The sequence below is a fragment of the Aythya ferina genome (assembly GCF_964211825.1).
Source record: "Aythya ferina genome assembly, chromosome: 9".
Classification (NCBI taxonomy): Eukaryota; Metazoa; Chordata; class Aves; order Anseriformes; family Anatidae; genus Aythya; species Aythya ferina.
In genome coordinates this window covers 6738565-6752723 of record NC_140305.1, presented here as the reverse complement: position 1 = coordinate 6752723, position 14159 = coordinate 6738565, and the positions used below count along the sequence as shown (strand labels likewise).

The following is a 14159-nucleotide window of genomic DNA, read 5'->3' as shown; positions in this document are numbered from 1 at the left end:
CCACCGGGGCTCTTCCTCTGGATGATTATCCCAGAGGCAGCAGAGCAGATAACGAAAGACCTGGCAGGGAAGAATTTAAAGTGAGGGAGGTGTAGGTTCACGTGTGAGTCATGGTGTGAGGCTGGCAGCAGCGTGCAAGGTGTGTTTGAGATGGGATGAGTCAGAGTGGAAAGATACAGGATGCTCAGGCAGGCGATGGCAGCATGTGCCCATCCCAGTGCCGGGATGTGGCTCTCTGCTGGCTCTCCAGAGGGGATGCAGCTGTGGAGATGTCTTGCCAGGAGACCTGAAATCCAAGCTGGTAGGACACAAACAGGCTATGCAAGGGAAGCATGGCTTTGGCTTGGCTCTGGACTCAGGCTGTTCAGACATGGTTTGGTCAGGATGTTCTTTCCCCACGAAACTCATGGGGTTGTTTTCAGGGTCTTGAGTCAATCTTGTTTCTCTCTCGCTTGTGCAGAGCAACTCCGGAGCCCATGCTGAGATGCTTCAGATCCCAACCTTTCCTGTTGGCTCCTCCAGTGCCCGTGTTGTGCCCATGGTAACAAACACCAGAAATCACCCTGGCCATGCCAAGGCATTACAGCTGCAAGAAATTCCCTCAGGCGTGCTGCGTAGGTGAGCCAGGCCACCTGCACTTACATTGAAGGGCCCTTTCAAAGTGGTGCCAGTTTTCCAATGCAGCTGCCCCACAGCCTGATTCTGCTAGAAATGCTCATCTATTAGTGATGCCCTGCTGGAAGAAAAAAAGGAAAGCAGGGAGGCAGGGCACGAGCTGATGCTGTGGGCAGAGTGGCTGGGGCTGCCTCATTAACGCCTCTGGCTTGAGCCGCTGCTGTTCTGCCTCCCTGTTGCTACGGCAGGTTTCTATGGCAAAGGCCCACCAAGAAAGTGAGAATTAAAGAGAGTTAATGTTCCAAACAGATGAGCCTCATGTTGACAGCTGGCTTCTTCAGCGGAAAAATGAGCTGCCAGAAGGGGAGACTGGCCATCAACACATGAGACATCCAAAAATTACTGCGTTACCAAGACCTACCGATACCTAAGACTGATACCCAAGGAGCACCTCCTTCAGCAGTCTAGAGTGGTCCCACAGTGTCTGTTTTCTGTGTGCTGCAGAAACCCAGAGGCACTTACGTCTTGTCCTAGTGCTCTGAGGTACCAGTGGTACCAGCAGCAATGCCTTTGGGCATGCCAGCCTAGTGCTTGCTGCAGGAGGCAGCTAACCAGGCCCTGGATCTCCCACACCTTCACATGACTGAACACCTCATACCCCTTCTCAAGAAAGCATTTTAACCTTGTTCCAGATTAATGTGTTCTGGGAGGGACAGAGCTCCTGCTCACGAGAAGGCAGTGGCAGGTTCCTGGGACCAGATAACAGAGAACAAAAGGACACCTGGCTCTCTGGGTGGTGAGCAGGACGTTCGCCTGGGGTTCAGTCCTGCTCTGGAGGAGCCTGTGGCCCATAAGAGACTGGTCTCCTCTCCTCACACCTCATTGCGAGGACTGCCTGGTGGTCGGCTGCATTGTGGACGGGATTACATGAAATGGCTGCCTGAGGAGTGGGCTCAGAGCAGGAGGGAGCCTCCAGTGCTACAGCCTTGGAAAACATGGTGTGCCTCGCTGCAATCAGTATGCTGACCCCCTCAGTCTGTTGTTACGCTGTCGGACATTGGTGCGCATGGAAAATGGGCAGGTCTGGGTGCAGCTTTCAAAGCCAGCGTTCTCGCAGCTGGACAGCCCTTGCAGGCAGGAGCCAGGCCTGTACGAATCGGACTGCCAACAGCAGCACCCACATTGGGTGCAGCATGGATTCCTGATAAAGGCGTGTGAAATCTCATAAGGTCTGCTTCTGCTAATGGTCTTCACTTTGCTCCTTTATTTATATATACCCACTCTTTCTGAGGCAGTCAGAAAATGAAACTCCTGAGGTTAAATAAGTGGCTGGTTGCAACTTGGCAGTTCTGCGCAGCTTTTCCGTCCTGCTCTGTGGTGCATGGGTCGTGGTTGGCCTTTATGCAGCTGATTAGAAGAAAAGTGGTTAGAGGAAAAGCCTGCATTACGGCCGGCTGCTGCCTTCGGTTGGTGCGATCGGAGAAGCGCTGGGGTTGTGGCCGTGCCTGCCCTCCAGCCCCCTGGGGCCAGTGGTTGGAGGCAGACGGGGGGAGCAGGAGCCCTCTGTGAGAAGTACCGCCGTGGCTGTGCCGTGGTCCTGCCCCACTATGCCGGGTGTCCCTGCCCCAGAGCGGCCAGGGACTGGTGGCACTGGCTGAGGAAGCTCACCCACCTAGGGGGGCTTCTCACGCAGGCGGTGATGGTGGATATTTGGTTCAAAGCTTACCAGCCTGTGTGCATGAAGCAAGCTGAGGACCATGGCTAGACTTCTGTGTTTCCAGAGGGTGGGTTTCTGGACTGCACTTTGGGGTTTAGAAGCTTGATGTCCTCCAGGATATCACCCAAAAGGGTCTCACCGTATGGTGGATGCAGCTCAGACCTCTCCTTGAGCTTCCTTGTGACTATGGGGACAGAAAGGAGATATCACACTTATCTCATGTTATCTGAAAGTAAGCTTCCTGAGCCAAGATAAGCCAATCTTTGCCTATATAAAATAATTTTCTCAAATTTACAGAGGACTTTCTTAAAATTTGCATCCCCCTCACTTCTCATGCTTCTCATGCTCAGTTGTAGGCTTGGAAGGAACTTAACTTGCTTCCTAAGCAGGAAGATCATTGCTGGGAAGCACTTTTCAGCCTGTTGGTTTTAAGAGGTGCAATAAGCTGTTGTAATGGGTGTGCCGATCCTACAAACTGTACCATGGGATGTGGACAGATACTGCATTTGTGAAATAGGCTCTGATTATTCTGACAGTGTCTTTGCTCAGAGATGCTTACCACAAATAAGAGTTATGATTTTTTAATAGCTATTATTCATAATTTAAAGATGTAGCTTAAAGACATTACAGACTGTTGCCTGAGAAGTGATGTATGATCTGCAGAAGCTTACCCCGCGTTAAATGATATTATAAAAGTGACTTAAATCTCCACCCTCTGTTAAACAAAATTCCAAATACCACTGCTGTTTACACTGTTAGCAAAGCATTCAGTAGCGATGATCTGAGCTCTGATTGTTCACCAGCCCCAGCAAGCAGCGGGCAGATTTACATGTTGGTGAAAACGGGCTCATTATCTCCAGCAGTAAATTCCCCTCGTAAAGACTCTTGTGTGCTCAAGCTGCAAATGGAGTTTGCATATGCTGTAATGAAACATATTTCCTAAATACTCTCCTAAGTGTTTTAACATCCCTGATTCATTCTCGTTCCTAAATGCCTGATAACTTTCCTCCAAGCCCTGCAAAGGGCTCACTTTCTCCAGAAATGCAGCTGAAACAGCAGAGCTCTTGTGATGCCCTATTTGCAGTCTCCTAGAGATGGGAATTGTTGCTGGCTGAAGCCAAACACATCTGGATGACAGCAAGGGACACAAATGCATCCTGCAAGGCCCTTTGGTGGCCAGCTCATGTCCTTGCAGGTGCAGTCTCTGGCTCTGGTGCACGCAGGGTGCCCTGGGGTCTGGCACCCCACACATGGGTGCTCTCCAGTGCTGGTGGCAGCCCGAGGCACTGGTGAGCCTTCCTTACACCAGCTTGTGTTTGCTGCTTTTGAATGCAATGGATTGCTTGTGTGCTTTGAGACAGGAAGGGCAGCAGCTCCCGGTCTGCCTCCTCCCCGCTGATCACTGCCCGCTGCCCTTCATCCTCTGCCTGGGTGCAAGGGACAAGGCGGACAGTGCCATGGTGGCCAGGCACAGCGTTGCAGGTGGCAGTGACCACACGCAGCTGAGTACCACGGTCTGTGTGGAGCCCGAGGTGGGAAACCCATTGCCTGATGGCTGTGAGCCGCTGAGGCAGCCCCAGAAACCTGGGGTGCACCAGAGACTACCTGCAGGGAACGGTTTGGGCAGCAACAGCAGCAGCTAGGTAGAGAAGAAGCACAGCACGTGTGACCAGGAGCTGGGATTTTGCTTCTCATTTGCCAGGGTGTGAAGCTGTGAAGCAGAGCTCTCCCCTCTCTGCCTCGGGCCCGCAGAGGCAGCAGCAGGCCTGAGCCCTCCTTCCACAAAAGTCCTTCTTTTTTCTGTGTGCAAGTGAGTGTATGGCAACAGAAACCTGTAGAAGATGGCACCGCATCTGTTTGCTGGTAAATAGCTGTCTGACAGGGCCCCAGCAGGCCGAGCTCCCGGAGACCCACGAGCCCCTCACTCTGTCATTTGTAGAGTGATTCTTTGCATTCAGGCACATGGGGAAGGCACAACACAGCTACAGCTCAGCTAATCTCACTAATCTTCTTTTAATGAATCTGTTTCAGCAGAATTTCATTTCCACTTGCACAGTCAACCCGAGAAAGGCAGATAGTCCTGCAGAAAGAAATCACCCCAGCAGAAAATCTCTCTGGAGATCAGGCCTGGGAGGCAGCAGACAGGCAGGAAAACAGATGAATGATGATAACAGGAATGGAAATTGAATAACAGTTTACACTGCCATCTCTCCTAAGTCGCTTGCTCGTTCTGCATGTGCCCATGTGAATGAGCAATGGTGCAGAGGCTGCTGCTGCTGCCAACGGGAGCCAGCATCCTCTCGGGGCTGGTTGGGCACTGCTCCATGCCTGTGCATGCCCTGGAGAGCATCAGGAGGTTGAAGCAGCTGCCTTGGGTCTCTGGATGTGTCTCTGGATGTGGCTGCAGCTCTCATTTATGTTGGGTGCTTTGGGTTCTGTTCTTTTATAATACCCCCCTTTAGACGCACCTCCCCGCCTCCAGGCACAGAGCTGGTCTTGGGGCTGTGTCACCGCACTCCCACATGGTAGCTATAAGCATCCTGTTACAGCTACGTTGTTTTCACCAAAATCTTGAGCAATTTTTCTATTTTAAGCATAGGAACATAATGGAATATTTTCTAGGAACTGTGGAAAGTCTTAGGAGCTTAGTGCCTGGTTAAGGTAGATCTTAACACAAGATTAAAAAGACGTATTAGAAACAGGAGGGAACTTGCAGACCTTTCTTTAAGGACAGGCACTATTTCACAGACATGGGCTCTGAAGATTAGAACAAAGTCTGGGAGATGCTGGTGGTTGTGGTGGACTCCTACCGAGCTCAGTGCAATCAGATTTTCACCATAAATTTGTTTCTATGCATATATTAGCAGAGCATGGTTAGGCAAGTGATAACAAACTTTGCTACAGCTCTGCAAAGAGTGAGACCAGAATGTAATAAAATCAAAATATTTTCTCTGTAACAGCTAATGCTCTGAACCCCACTCAGAAAATGACTTGTGAGGTGCCCACTAGCAGGGGAGAGGAGCCAGTGCTCCCCAGGGAAAGGTGGACCTGGGGGAACCTTGCCTCCTGCTGCAGGCAGCTGGCCGCGTGGGTTGGGCTCCAGAGGAGACGTGCAGATGTTTCATCAAGAGGTCCCTCGTGCATTGCTCCATCTGACAGATATGCGCAGTCATCAGTATCCTACGAGCACTGTAACGTCAGGTGGGACTCGAGAGCATGGAAGTCTTTGTGGGAGCAGTTCTCCGGCACCATGATTCATGTCTCATGGCTTGGTGCTAGCATCAGAGCAACGGCGATCGCAGGTCTGGGGAAGAATCACCCTGCAAATGAAAAGAATAATTTTCATTAAAGTGAAGTAGATAATTGGCATCTCAATGCTTTAATATGTCCACTTAGAGTCACATCTCATGCTTAGAGGGTATTGCCTGGGGTGACTGGTGCTGCTCTCCGCCTTGCTGCTCTCTTCATGCTCTCAGAAATGGACAGAAAAACAGACTGCAATCAGGGGAATGCTCTCAGCAAATTACTTGCTAAATTGGCCTGTGTTCTGGAAATGAACTTTAAAAGTCAGCTGAACTGCTCTGCCAGCATTACTAAATTGAAAATCATTCCGAATTTCAAATCACAGGTGGAGGAAGCCAAGTGGGTCGTTCTGGGGACCAGCCTGCGGCTGCTGCGTGCTGCAACATGCTCGTGATCCCTGCCAGGCTTGATAGGATTCATCGCGCTTTTCTAGTGATGAGGATACTTGATTTTAAGTGTAGAATAGTTTGCATTGAACTGTAGTGCTGTCTCAGTATGTTTGTATTATATTTAATTCTTCAGTAATTCTCTTGCATGAAGAAAGGCTGAAACCCTGTTACAGATGCTGTCAGCTACAGAAACACCTAGAAATGAGATTGTTTTCTGCTTTCTGGGCTAAAAGAGGTGGGTTATCTTCTGTTTTCTTGAAACAATATTATTTTCCTTAAAAATGAAACTCTTTTGAATAAAGCAGACTGCAGAATCCTGCAAAGGGAGGGAAAAAAAAAAAAAAATCAACAAAACAAATCCAGAAGCTAAACAGAAAGGAAATTTTCAAAGTTATTACAGTTTATTTCATCTAGGGATGGTGCTTACCTTCAGCTTATACTTCATTTTTATGTAAGACCTTTAAAAACAACTTCAAAATACATATAAAAAAAAAAAAAAAAAAAAACACAACAAAAAACAAACAACCAACAACACGCGTTGAGGGTTGTTTTCTTTTTTCAATTGAAGAAACTTATTTTATTTCTTGATTCATATAACATATGAATGTAATGATAAATGGGTGACTATGGGTCAGCAAAAAGCAAATCTGTTCTTGTGTGGCCCCAGCTACTGCCTTCAGTTTCCCCTACTTGTAAGGAAAGCTTTGGAAAGTTGTAGGGAACAAAAGTTATTCTATTTCTATGGAAAAGGCAGTGCAAAGTCCAGTGTTTTCAACATTTTCATTAACTTTGAAAGAAGAGCTAGCTTAATGTAGATGCCTGGTTTTAGGTAGCCAAATATTTTAGCAATTCCAAATATTTTTAGGACACTGGCATCCCTTGGCCTTCTCTGCAGCTTCTTTCACCAGAAACCTGCGTTAGCAGTGACAGCACTGAGTGGCCAGGGCTGGAGCTTTCCTCGTGAGACAGCCAAGCTGGAGCCCCAGTGCTGGTCATCAGATGTGGTGGCAGAAGAGATCTCTGCACAGCTCGGTCTTAATCCATGAAAGTCGAACAGGTTTAACCCACCAACAGCTTAACTGTAGGAGCTGCTGTTCTGTACATCCCGACAGCCTTCATTACAAGGTACGCTGCCATTCCTGAGCTCACCTACCAAGAATTGATAAGGCAATGTGTTCCCTGTTCCTAGGCTTTTGAATGATGTAAAGTAGCAAGCTATAAATCCAACTTTGTACTTGGAGGGTATGTAGGAGGACAAATAATCATCTTGTCAGTCAAATGACTGCTTAAATTGGTTTTCCAACTTAACACATAGCAAGATGCAGCCACTAAAATGTATGGCTTGATAGGTAAAATATGCAATGGGCCTAGAAAAATAGTACATCTATTTTCAGGTGCCACACAACACATGTTCATCAAGAAGAATATTAAAAAACTCATTTCCTAGGGACATCAGCCTTAGACTGTTTAGGAGATCGACTACTGAATAATGAATTGCACAGGCAGAAAAGCGTGCACTGTAAAAGGTGAGCTACAAGGCAATGTCATTTCCTTAGGAGTAAGGCAAATGTGCCAACAATCTTGGTGTATAATAGCTGAATTCTGCTCTATCTCTGCAGTATGATATGTGAAGGATGTCTTTCTAGAAGGCCATATCTTTTATATATTTATAAAACAGTCCTCTGCTGCTTTTGGCTGCTTCTTTGGAAAGGTGCTGTAGCATGGGAATTAATTCTAAAAAATACCTACAATCTGAAGACTCTTTTTTATTTTATTATTTATTTTATTTTATTTTATTTTATTTTATTTTATTTTATTTTATTTTATTTTATTTTATTTTATTTTATTTTATTTTATTTTATTTTATTTCCCCATTCTGTATGCTTTAGCTGCAGGAGCTGGTCAGCAAGAAGTTTTTCAGCAGTGAAGCAGACTCAGAATTTGCTATGAAGATGATTAATCCAGCTTACTGAATCATGCACTGAGACGAGCCAGAAGGAAGGAAAATGGCAGAAAAGGAAATTATGCAACCTGATTAGCAAACAAGTTAGCCGAGAAGATAACCACCGAGGTGTCAGCTCAAAGACACAAGGCTTCCCAGTGCCTAACGCAGCACAGGAGTCCACAGGCCTGGCAGTGGACATTTTGCCTTTGCTGATCTGCAGGGAGTCACCTGCCCAGTCTCCCCAAACACCTCCATCAATCTGCCACACGGCCAAGCTGCCAATTACCACTTATTTTCTCCGTGGCAGGTGGCGGTAGCCAGGTGACAGGGATGGGAGGCCTCCACAGCATCGTTCATCACCTGTCTTAGGAGAACATTTCAGTGAGCACACCACATTAGGTTAAAAATGTAAATGTTGCCTTGAGCTGGGTTAATGAAATAAAGCCAACCTGATTTTGCAGCAGTCAGTGTATATTGGATGGTTGGGCGAAGGTGTCTGAGTAGAGTATTGATTACATTGATTGCACTTCAGAATTTTCTTGGAAGACTGCTGTCAAAATATTGTTCCTTGGGGACTTGATCCACCTGCCACAATTTATCTTAGCATATTTTTAATGTTCGAACTACTTACTTCCCTCCATTCTTGCCTTCAGGATGCTATACATACACACACACACGCCAATAATAGCATTTAGTCGTGCTGATGGATGTGCTCCTGTACTTGAACAGTTTTGTGTTTGGGGGGTTACTGCTGCAGCCTGGTTGGAGAGGAGACCGGGAGGGCTGAGGGGATGCTACAAACAGCATCTTATTGTGGAGCCGAGAGATCTGGAGCCTGACATGGCCCTCTGTGTGTCCAACAGGGATCAGCTCTGTAGGGTGCACCTGAGGGTGGTCTCCAAGGACTTCACAGCCAAAGCAACACTGAGGAACCCAGCCTGGCTTGGTGGCTCCCCATGTGGGGTGACTGCCAGAGGCAGAGGCTGTGCCCTGAGTCCTGCCCCCAGCCTTCCTCCCAGTAGCTAAAGAAGGCCACAGAACAAAATGACCCCTCTGTTGCAGGGGAAGGCCCGGGCGTGCATCAGGCAGAGCCCTGTGATACCACAGTGGCCCCCATCGTCCATCCCTAAGGGTCTGTGTGGCTGCAGTGGCACCAGCTTTGGTCTGTGCTTCCCAGCACCCAGCGAGGAGAGAGTGGGGGCTGACAGCTTTCAAACAGAAATTAGAGAGCCAAAAAATATGTGTAAGAAAACTTCAACCTGACCACTGCTTCTAGAGGAAGGTCCAGTGGCATGTATAAGATTAAAGGACTTACGAGTTCGTATAGTACCAACATTTCTGTTGTCTAAATTAACTGTTGGACTATAATGGTATTTGCAGGCTTACCTATAGAATACATTTGTTTTTTCTTATTCACCTTGTATGTGCTAGTCACTGGTCACTGGTGTGAAGCTCCTGCTTTGTTGCACTTCTTTTGCAGGAAGAAAATCCATTCATCGTATGTTGGCTCTGAGTGAATATAACTTTGTGGAAAACAGTTTTCCTGTCAGACTGTGTTTGCGTCCCAAAACCCACTTACAGGGTTTTAACACATTTCCCGTTGTTATGTCACGTAAATGACAAGTGAGGCACGTTGGTTTTATGCCCTTTAATGATTTATCTTTATTTTCATCTTTGCAGTGTCTGTACGTGGTGTTCCTGGCCTGGCTCTTACATCCCCCGTGTGGGAGCAAAAGTACTGGTAGCATGTAAGTGCTTTGTTTCTCTGCTCTGACATTTACTAGCAGGTGGCAAAACACACAGCCGCAGCAGAAAACAGGTTCCTCACAGAACTGAGGCATTGTGCCTCCAAACAGCATGGTGCCTTCCCTTGGGTCAAAGAGGAGAGAGAGAGGAAAGCGTGCACAGGAGGCTTCCTTTTGAATTTAGGGGCGATGGATTTACAATGTCAACCTAAATGGGATCTATCTGTTCAGCTGGAAACAGACACACATCAGGGAATCATGATTCTGGGAAGGGTTTTAATAGACAATGAGAAACGACCATGGAAGGAGTAGCTGCAATGTGCTGCACCTAGAGGACGGGCCCAGCAGGCGCAGTGTGCCTGCCCTCCCGTGTGCTGCGGTGCCTGGCTTGGAGCTGGTGTGTGCTTGGGGCAGGAGGAAAGCAACCCACAGAGGCTTCACCCAGGTGACCCAAGCCGAGGCTCTGGCAGGGATCAGTCCCACTGCCTTCCGTGGGTGGGATGCCTGCTGCTGGTGGGATGCAGCCACCACAGACTGCCCTGCTGGGGCCACCCTCTTTAAATACACGTGGCCAGATTGGCACAAACACTCTGCTCCCAGTTAAATGGAACACCCCACAGCTACACCCAGAGAGATTTAATCCAGTTTAAGCACAAAGCAAAACAAATCTGCTGGGCCAACTTTGGTGACGTAGTCAGGGAGCCACCAAGGTGGCACGGAGCTCATTACTTCTCCTAGCTCCTGCTCCTCTGACCCAGCAGCCTCAGCTGTGAGGCACCCCGCAGAGGCTGCCTCTTCTGCCGGGATGCAGCCAGGGGCTCCATGTTTAGGCAGACACCAGGAAGGTTTTGGGAAGCACATCGCAGGGCTGCAGTTGTAGAAGCTGGGGAGTTGCCGAACAACAATTTTCCAGCTCTTCTCCACTGAGGTGGGCTTGCAGAGCTCAGTGTCCGCAGCATGTCTCAGCAGAGGAAGGCAGAGCTCTCTGCACCTGACCACTGGTCATTGCTCAGTAGTTCTGCTGAATGGCTGGTGTGAGTTTCAAACCCCTGCAATACAGGCATTCACCAGAGTACCTTACATTTCAAAGCAGAGGTTGCTTTTCTTCCTTTGCAAGGGGAAAATATTGTAAGTGAGCCCATAATTTTGAGTACGCTAATTCCAAGACATTTGCAGAGAGTGAGTGGTTTCCTGGAATAACAGCCTCTCTCAAGAGAAACGTCAAGTGCATTTAATCAGTCACATTTAGAGCTCTGCAACATCTGCAAATGAATTATTAACGATCTCAAATGTTTTCAAATGATCCAAAAGTCAGGAATAGTGTGGCTCTTCAGACAATCAGCTCTGATTCAGGGCTTCTCCTTCCCACTTTATGCGCTAGGGACCCTGCACCTGCCTGCTGCTAGCCCGAGTCCTTGCGGCTCGGCGAGGCCTCTGCGGAGGCACCGGGGAAGCCGAACAAATGCGAAGTACAGCTGGCACCCGGCTGTGCCTGCCTGGATTTATACATCATTTAGCAAATAGGCACGGATCAGTGCTGTGTGTCCTGGGGGGAGGCGGGGGTGCTCCAGGGAACGCCGTCCCCGCGTGGTGCTCGTCGTGTCTGCTGCCCACGGCCGTGCTCTGTGCCCACGGTGCAATGTTTGCACTGCAGTGGTGGAAGGCTGGTCTGGGTAGGGTTTAGTGGGAGAAGCAGGGTTTGAAACATTGGGCTTCTCATCAGCCAGCAATAGCTAAAATACCACAGTAAAGCTGGGAATTAAAGCACTGCTCAGGATGCCTGTGTCCCAGCCTTGCTTCACCCACCGGTGTGTGAAGAAAGTCAGAGATGCTGCGTGTTGCTTTGGGAGCAAAACAAGGGATGTTGTGAAGTGCTTTGAGAAACAATAACAACTGCCATAGCGTGTGTGAGTCAATCCCCTTTCACTGCAGTGTAGAAATACCCTTTAAAAAATAATTGTAACAGTCTAATTTCTTCAAATGAGGTAATGTGGTTACATTAACTTTTGAATCAACAAATGTTGTCATTTCATCGCCCCCAGCTGACAAAATAATGGAGCCATCAAGAAGCAGATATAAACAAAACACTTGAAGTAACATGTGAATTAGTGGGGGGAAAAATGGTATTAACTCTCATGGATACAAACACAGTGAATTCTGGTGTGTGTACAAACGAGAATTCCCTCAGGTCTTCAGAAACGTGTCGAGCAGCTTGTTAGATTCAGACCAAATACAGAATGTCTGTTCAGCCTTCTTGTTGGAGAGGAGGTGAACCGTGAGAACACTGTGAAAGTTACTGCAGCCTTTAAGAATAAGAGCTGAGCAGAAAGGTTTTTATCTCCTAGACAAAAGCCACCGATAAACAGAGCGTGCAAACCAGCTGCATCCAGGATGCTGTGAAATTGTAGCACAAAAGGGGAATTAAAACTCTACTCCTTACTTTGGCTGAGTAAAGCTTGCAGGGTGGTCACTTTATTTTGTGCATAATTGTAACAATCAGTCTATGGCTTGGCGATGTGTCTGCTGTGGATTATGCAGTCTGTGTGCATTATTAACAGCACAGCTTTGTCCCACTACACTCATAAGGAAAACAAAAAAGCGCAGAAAATCACAGCCCAGCGGCTGTGGGCACTGGAGCAGCGGGGCCCCGCGGCGTGGCTCTGCAGGGGGCGGCTCTGTGCTGGTTTAACGGAGCAGCTCTCATCCCATGGTGTGTGTTTGGATTGTCGTGCCTTGCAAAGTCGGGTATAACTTTGCTTAGGTACCAAGCTACAGCTACCAAGAGGGTGCTGCCTATATGATATTTGCTCATTTCATTTGAAAAAGGAGTTGGAGTTTCTCTTTTTTTTTTTTAAATAAAGTACTTCACAAGGAGATTAGCTATCTATTTCCTACATCCAGAAGAGGAAAGGATACTAATGTTGTTTCTCAACTTAAAATCAGCTTGACACCTCCATGTAGTTCTATTGCATAACGTGACTTATTTCAAGTTCAATAACCTTTCCCTTTTTATGAAGACAAACTGCAAGCAACAAAGCCAACAAAGCCCCTAATGGCTTGCACACTTTGTACGTGAGATGTTCTTACAAACTGGTGCAGTTACTTATGCTGAAGCTTGGCTTTTCTGAAGCTTGGTACTTCAACAAAGAGCTGGAGTGAATGGCCTGCCCTTTCTCATCCTTGCATGCCAAACTGCTGCTGGCTCAGCTACGCAAGAGGCCAGGAGCATCACTGCAGGGAGGGGGGGGGGTTCTCTAGCCAACCAGCAGCTCATACGGCTGCCTCGGTGCTCTGAAAGTATGAAAAAGGGAAAAACCTGAAGGGGGAGAATGTTGTAGGAAATCTCTCATAGGTCCCTTTGCAAAGGGGCTACAGGACTCCCACCTCCCCATGCAATGAAGAAGGCAGATTATGGCAAGGTGAGGAATTGGGGGTCACATCCCTTCTGCTTTGAGGCACGGCTTTGTTTTATTCTTCTGCACAGTCTCTGTACGAATCTACCCCCGTAATGCGCATATTTGTACGAGACTTAAAGGTGCTTAAGTTCCTTAGACCCCAAATCATTCTTGTATCCATATTTTTCACTGTGCTCTCTTTGAATATGAGCCAGGAGGCAGCACTTGTGCCAGACAACTGCTGGGGAGCCTAGGGGAAGGGAGTGCTATGAGCTGTGATGGAAGGGAAATGAGACTGATGGGCTTAGAACTACCATCAGTCAGGCTCGACCATGTTTCCTTTGTGTGGCGTCTGGTCTGGGCCCTCCGCACACCTTGTACCTGGAAGTACATCATTGCCTGGTATGGCCAAGCTGAAACGGGACCCGTGAGCCTCATCCTTCTCTGGAATAAGTCTTTCCAAGACAGGGAGATAGCTAAGCAGTAGGAATACTGCTAAGTTAACATCTGGTGTCAAACATCATAGTTCCGACACAAGCTCAAACATCGACTTTAAAAACAAAACAAACAAACATAAACATAAACCGTGAACCCTACAGCCTGCTGGCTTTGTTCTCTACTTAAAGAAAACATCAAGCACTCTGAGCCAAGTCCCTCGGGAAGATGCTAGGCTCTTGGGAGCTTCCCTGGCATTAGGGCCCTGCAGGGAAAGCGGCGCTCCGAGCCTGTGCACTGTAGTGCTGACACCCATGGTGGGGCCGGCAGGGCTGTAGCGGAGGCTGTCTGAGTGCCATCTTAGCACAGAGCAGAAACAAAGGTTGAGACTGCCAAGCAGTTTTTATGACCGTGTCCTCGGTGTGATGCTGAGCCTGAGCGCTGCTGGGCTGCCATAGCAACTTGTACAGCTCTGGGTGCTGCTCCTCGGGGCTTGCTTCGGCTGCCACTGGCATGGGTGGAGGTGCTCCTTTTTAAAACCACCATTGAAATAAATGAAGGCAGCAAAAGAAAAAGAAAAAAATAAAAATAAAATAGTTTTGATTTTCAAACTGT

General features: G+C 47.9%; 1 long non-coding RNA gene across 1 annotated transcript in view; it reads left to right on the top strand.

The window, feature by feature from the left end:
• LOC311441336 overlaps window positions 1-8432 on the top strand; it is a 97344-nt gene extending 88912 nt beyond the window's left edge. Inside the window, exons 5-6 of the long non-coding RNA XR_014695890.1 lie at window positions 6920-7149; window positions 7914-8432. This is a non-coding gene — a long non-coding RNA (uncharacterized lncRNA). The remainder of the gene's footprint in view (window positions 1-6919; window positions 7150-7913) is intronic.
• The last annotated feature ends 5727 nt before the right edge of the window (window positions 8433-14159 follow it).